Below are 6,171 nucleotides of genomic sequence, written 5' to 3'. Positions count from 1 at the left end.
AATTTGTTTGTATGGATACGCTAGGGTATGCATCAGAGATGGTAAGATTCACTGATTCACATCGGCGCATCAGCATGAAAGTTAAAGGGGTGCTATTATGCACTTTTACAAAGTCTTGATTTTGTTTTGGGGGTGTACTAGAACATGCTCTCATGCTTGGTGGTTCAAAAAACACATGATTTTTCATATAATTTACATTATTACAGTACCTCTCTCCCCAGCCTGGCACAAACGGCTCAATTAGTTCCAGGTTTGATGAAGGCCCACCTTCCGAAAAATGAAATGTGTTGTGATTGGTTAGCTGTCCCAGTGCGGTGTGATTGGCGAACAGCTTAGACGGTGTTTCAGTTCTGCCACGCCCCTTGCCAAAGCAGCAAGTTCCATCTGCTCCGGTATAGTTAAGGATGGCATCAATATTGCCATATCAATTTGAGCCGGATTCAGACCCCGAGAATATTGAACAAGAGGATCGTGCAGAACCTTTGTATGCACTGATATTGCAAGACATATTAGAGTTTCGAGGTTTCCCCCGGTAACGCTGTACACAAAGCAGAGCTCCGCTTACAAACGCTGCTTTATCAGACATTACATGCAAGATGAAATGAAAATAACATCCAAAATTTTCTGAAGACAGTCGGTTTCCTTCAGAAACACAGTGACATAAAAACACCTGCACCGGGTTTCGATTTTGAAACGTGCAGTGCTCGTGTTTTTACACAGTGCTGAAAAGGGGCAGAGCTGCATAAGGTCATAAGACCTATACACGTGCAGACAATTTTTCTAATTGCCCATACTCAAGTTCACGTATGCACCTTGAATTCTCGTGGCAACAATGGCCCAGGCCGTTGTTTCATAGTCGACAAATAAATGCAGGAAACGGAACAACAACAGCAAACTATTCGAGACCCCAACAGCAATCGGCACCTATGTTGAGGGGGTTCAAATATATCTGCAACTCTATTTTTAACGAGTACAAAGACATTTTATCACTTATAACTTCTGGAGAGAAACAGCGCAGCCATTGGACGAGGATGAATCTTGTGAAAGCATGTGTCAAGTGCATGCTATCTAATGGAGAATACTTCAAATATTATGAGTTCAGTTGTACATTTACGCTAAGCGTTCACGCCAAAACTTTATACTTTTGGCTTTAGGAATCAGCTGCCTATACAGACAGTAGGCAGCATGACAGCTTATTGAGCTTTGGAAGAAAGCTACTATTTTCGTCACCACCATTTTGTCAAGAAACACTTCCATCCTCACGTCGGACTGGCCGAGGAAAACAGGGGAAGCTCTCACTGCCTTTCTTTCCGTTCCTGAAACAATGAGACTGGAAGCTGGCCGTCTGCCCCCATCTTTGTGTGTGTTTGTGTGCATGTGTGTGAGTTCTTTCGCTCTCAGCCTTCACAGGTCGCAGGGCTTAACCCAACATGGCTGTTTTGTTCCTGTTATTGGACAAGACATTAGTCTCAGTGTCAAGAAGCTTTGGGGTTTGCAGCCAATTTTAGATGTACTACAAATGAGGGTGTGAAACAGCAAGAGTGTAAAAAAAGCAGTTTGGTGTGTGGAAACTTATATGGTATAACAGAACGCTTTGAAGCATTTATAGAGTTGACTAATTTAATGAGTGAAACATTTGTTTTACAATAACTGTATGGTCTTTTTTTTTTTTTCATGTTTTGGCCTTTTCGATGTTGGAGATAGGAAATTATGGGCAGAGAGGAGGGGAAGCATCTCAGTTGTGTGTAAAACCCATTAGTGAAATGTGTTGTGCAGCATTATAAGAATGGGCTAAGTCTTGCTTTGGCTGTGCATATGGAGTTTGTAATCTTACTGATGTTTGATAGAGTGCCATAACAGCATGAAAGTAACACAAACTGGCTAGATTAATCACTACCATATTTCGGCTACAATGCTTTAGCACTCAGCTTGGGACATTTCAAACAAAACTTCACCAAAGAACAATATTTAGGAATTAATTCGATCTGACTGTTACGACGGACACTCCCTTGAACATGCAGAGGAGAGTGTTTGACTCATTGCAACAACAACATCTTCTCTTGTGTCTTATCTACACAAGCAACTCCTTGCTAGTTCCTATGGTTGGAAACAGTAGAAAAGAAGAGTCTTTTCTCAATGTCTTGCTCATTCTGTCTTCCTTACAAAGGCGGGTTCCACAGAGCGTATTTATTGCGCTAATAAAATGAAATGCATGTCTGTGGTGGCAGAATTATTGTGCAATAAAAGTCTGAAGAACCAAAAGATTCTTACCGCAATAATCGAGTCTTAGACACCACATATATTTCACTTATGGTTTGGCCAGGGGCTGTTATTATGTCACGAGCCATGAGTCAAACAGGTATGGGTCATTCTCAAGGTGAAAACTGCTTTTATAGTCATTATACCGCTCTGAAATATCCACTTTATGGCTATGGTCACCCCAACATTTAGTATTGGGTTATTTTAGCCGCATCCGCTGTTCTTAGGTGAAGATTCAAATGTACAGACAAGCAGTAAATCATCAAATGGTTTTAAAGTGTCACAGTAATGGTATATCAGTTCTTTAACTTCTTCTCTTGTTCTTCTCTATAAAAACGAAAAATAATGTGAGGTGGAGGTGCAGATTATTTACCTGCTAACAGGCAAACAACTGACTTATTCTTTCATGAATCGTCATCAGATTTCATAGGGCAGGTGTGGGCAACCCTGGCCCACAAGGTCCACTGTCCAGCAAAGTTTAGCTCCATCCCCAATCAAACACACCTGAACAAGCTAATCAAAGTCTTCAGAATTACTAGAAAGCTACAGGCAAGTTAGTTTGATTGGGGTTGGAGCTAAAAAAGTGGACCTTCAGGACCACGGTTTCCCACTTTTGCCATAGGGGTTGAAGGTGAACAGCAATCAGGGTAAAGGTAAAACATACCGGCTTGCTGTCCAAGGAGAAATAGGAGGAAATAATCAGAGATTAGATGAAAAGATTATACACCAAGTAATTGTATTAAGGAGAAAATGATGGAAGAACCAATTCTTGTATGATACATTTTTCAACATAATCAAAAGCTCCTTCTCACCTCCAGCTCTTGGTGAGCAAATGTAGTCTGGTCCAAAATCAGAACATCCTCTTCTTTTTCTGCAAATACTAAAGAAACACAAGTGAGAGTTATACAGTCCCCATGTTTCTAGTTACTTGGGCAGCTTAAGAATTCATTTTAGCAGTTTTATCCGAAGTGTCTTACTTTAAAGTGACAGTCCTAACTAGAGTAATCTGCGGTTAAAAGTTTTGGCACAATGCTTTCAAGGCTTTAACCAGACACCTTCCGGTTTCCATGCGTGCTTCTAGACCACACCACCTCCCGTATGGAAAGGTCTGAGAAAAGTAAAATCTCAGGTCTCAAATTTTCGTTTTAACTTAAGAAAAAAAGAAAAAAAAAAAGGACACCATCAGCAGCTGCCACTGGAAACAGTGATGAAACATACTACACCATTTGCCAGTTTGTAAACGCTTGACGGTCCAAAAGAGTTTGGTGGATGCCAGGAGAACATTACCTCCCTGAATTGCATGGTGCCACATGTGAAGTTTAGTGGAGCAGGAATAACATTCTAGGGTTGTTTTTTTAAAGCCTTGGGTGAGATATCATAACTTGAACGGGGAATAATAATGCAAGAGCATGTAGTGATGCACTGCTGGGTTATTCTCAGCATGACAGTGTCCCTGTGCAACAAAATGAATCCAAACACACATAGTTATGAGATGTGTGTACAAGAACTTGTTTGAGCCCAAGCCTCAACTCTACTTTATACCTTCAGGATCAATGTTCGAGTAAGTTTGCTTAAACTGGGCATTGTCGATATTGTTAGACACCCTGTGTTTGACATGGTAAGTTGCTGTCAAATGTGCGTGTGTGTACTTCATTGAGTTTTTGACTGCATAGATCACTCATGTTCCACTTGTGCGTCAGCACTCTTACCACAGTCTCTCTTTCCAAAATCTCTCCCAAGTTCTTCCTAACCCCTACAAAACCACCACTGCCCTCCCCGTCTCTCTCTCTTTCTCACCCAGCTGTGCGGAAAGTGAACCCCATTTCCTCAGCTGCCTGTTTCTCTCTCTTTCTGGACTGATGTGTGGAAAGCAGGCTTCATTTTCTGTGGTCACCATTCCAGGGGAGCCTCCCTCATTCCTGCCGGTTTATGTCAAACAAGCTTTGCTGGTCTCCTGGGTAGCAGTAAATTAGCCTGGGTTTAAATACTAATCTTGTTGAGAATTTTCATCTAGTTTTGTTGTGCTCTGGAAATGTTTTTGACCTCTCTGGAATGTCTTTTCCCTAAAATTTTACACATTATTCATGCATGATTCATAGACTTTAGTGCATGATGGGTTCATAAATTGGGAGGTGGCTGCACTATTTGGCTTGGAACATGTAGTTTAATTAGCTCATGCAGCAACACCTACTTTAAAATGATCTAGTGTACTGGGACAAAGTATAAATGTAATATTCTTAGTGGGGGAATTTTACTTAGTTGTATGCTTATGCGCTTGATAATGATACTCAGATGTGCTCTAAAGGTTATAACATCATTGACTTGAATTTGGATCATTCTTACAATGGTGTGTGAGAAAAATAAACAGAAATCAAATTACAATTAAAAACAATACTTTGGCGCCCCCTGTCTGTCTAAAAAAACCTATTCTGCTTCTTCAACAAGCAATTAGAAGTTGCCAGCAGAGGGCACTCTAAACTAATAACAATAAACCCTTACTACAATAAAGCAGCTTAGGCAGAATGGAGGTAAGGTAAAAAAAAAAAAAAATATATATATATATATATATATATATATAAATACTAAAATAAAATAACATAACATAAAATAAAAATAAAACACAAAAATAAAATAAAATAAAAATAATACAAAAATAAAATACTTCTTCCTGAGAACAAGTACCGAGTCAATAATAATCTCAAGTTCATTGATTATAATGGTCAGAAATGATTCCAAATGTTGAATGAATAATTTTACAGAGGAGGTTTGCTACATTATCAAGTAGAGATGAACTTCTACCCAGGCTGCTAAGGTCCTGTGGTATAGAGATATAACCCACACCCCTCCTTCACCTAATTTTACCCTTCATTGCTGATCCTAATAAGGGTACAACTATAGTTAATGAATATGTCAGATGCAAACACACCTGGGGATATGGATATGTTACACAGCAGGATTCTTACAGCCGGCTGGTTTGAATAAACAGAATTCCATTATTATTGCAACAATTTCACTTTTAATGAAGGTAGCGATTTAATGTAACAGGTGAACAATTGCAGAATTTACACTATAGTCAAACTGAAAGAAAATAATATGCTTAAACCAGCCAAGGGTGGTCTATCTGGTCTTCCAATCTGGTGTTTAGCTGGTTTATGTGGTCTCTTAGCCTCTCTGGTGCCTTGAAACCCTTTAAAACCATTAAAACAGACCAGCTTATCTAGTTTGGTAAGGTCTGAGTCCAGATAATAACTTTAGGCTTGATTAGGCTGGATCAAGTTAGTGTTTAGCTGGTTTAGCTTTTCAGCCAGCTGGTAGTACCCAAGACAAGGGTTAAAGGGGTCATGAACTGAGAAATCAAAATTCCCTTGATCTTTTGACATATAAAACGTAATTTTACTATAAAAACATCCTACAAAATTTCAGAACTCAAAACTTTCTTGTTAGTCTAAAAACAGCTTATATTGAAGCTAGTCTGCCAAAACGACAGCTTGTGGAATGTACCACTTTATGAAGTAATAGTGTGGGCTAAGCCCCTCATCCGCAGAAGATCAACGCCTGCTTCTACACCGAATGCATGTCTACGCAGAAACCAAATGATAAAGATGCTCTAAAGAAAACAAGATGATGTTCAATGCCAAGTTGTGGAAAAACAGTCTTGGCATCGCCTTCCTTCTGATCCCAACATTAGGAAAGAGTGAATGAACATCATTTTTAATGAAGTTCCAGACCGTGTCAGTAAGAACTCAGTCCTTCATTCACTTCATTTTTTTGCAGATTAGTTTACAAACAAAGCACAATTCGACGCAGTATTTTCAGAAAGATTGAAACTAAAAGACAATGCTGTGCCGACTATTGGATCCGACCGTAATGTCGCAACACACACGTGTGAGTAACTTTTTATAACGTGATCAC

The sequence above is a fragment of the Onychostoma macrolepis genome, chromosome 23, assembly GCF_012432095.1.
Source record: "Onychostoma macrolepis isolate SWU-2019 chromosome 23, ASM1243209v1, whole genome shotgun sequence".
NCBI lineage: Eukaryota > Metazoa > Chordata > Actinopteri > Cypriniformes > Cyprinidae > Onychostoma > Onychostoma macrolepis.
The sequence above is the reverse complement of the archived record's forward strand: the minus strand, read 5'-3'. Positions refer to the sequence as shown.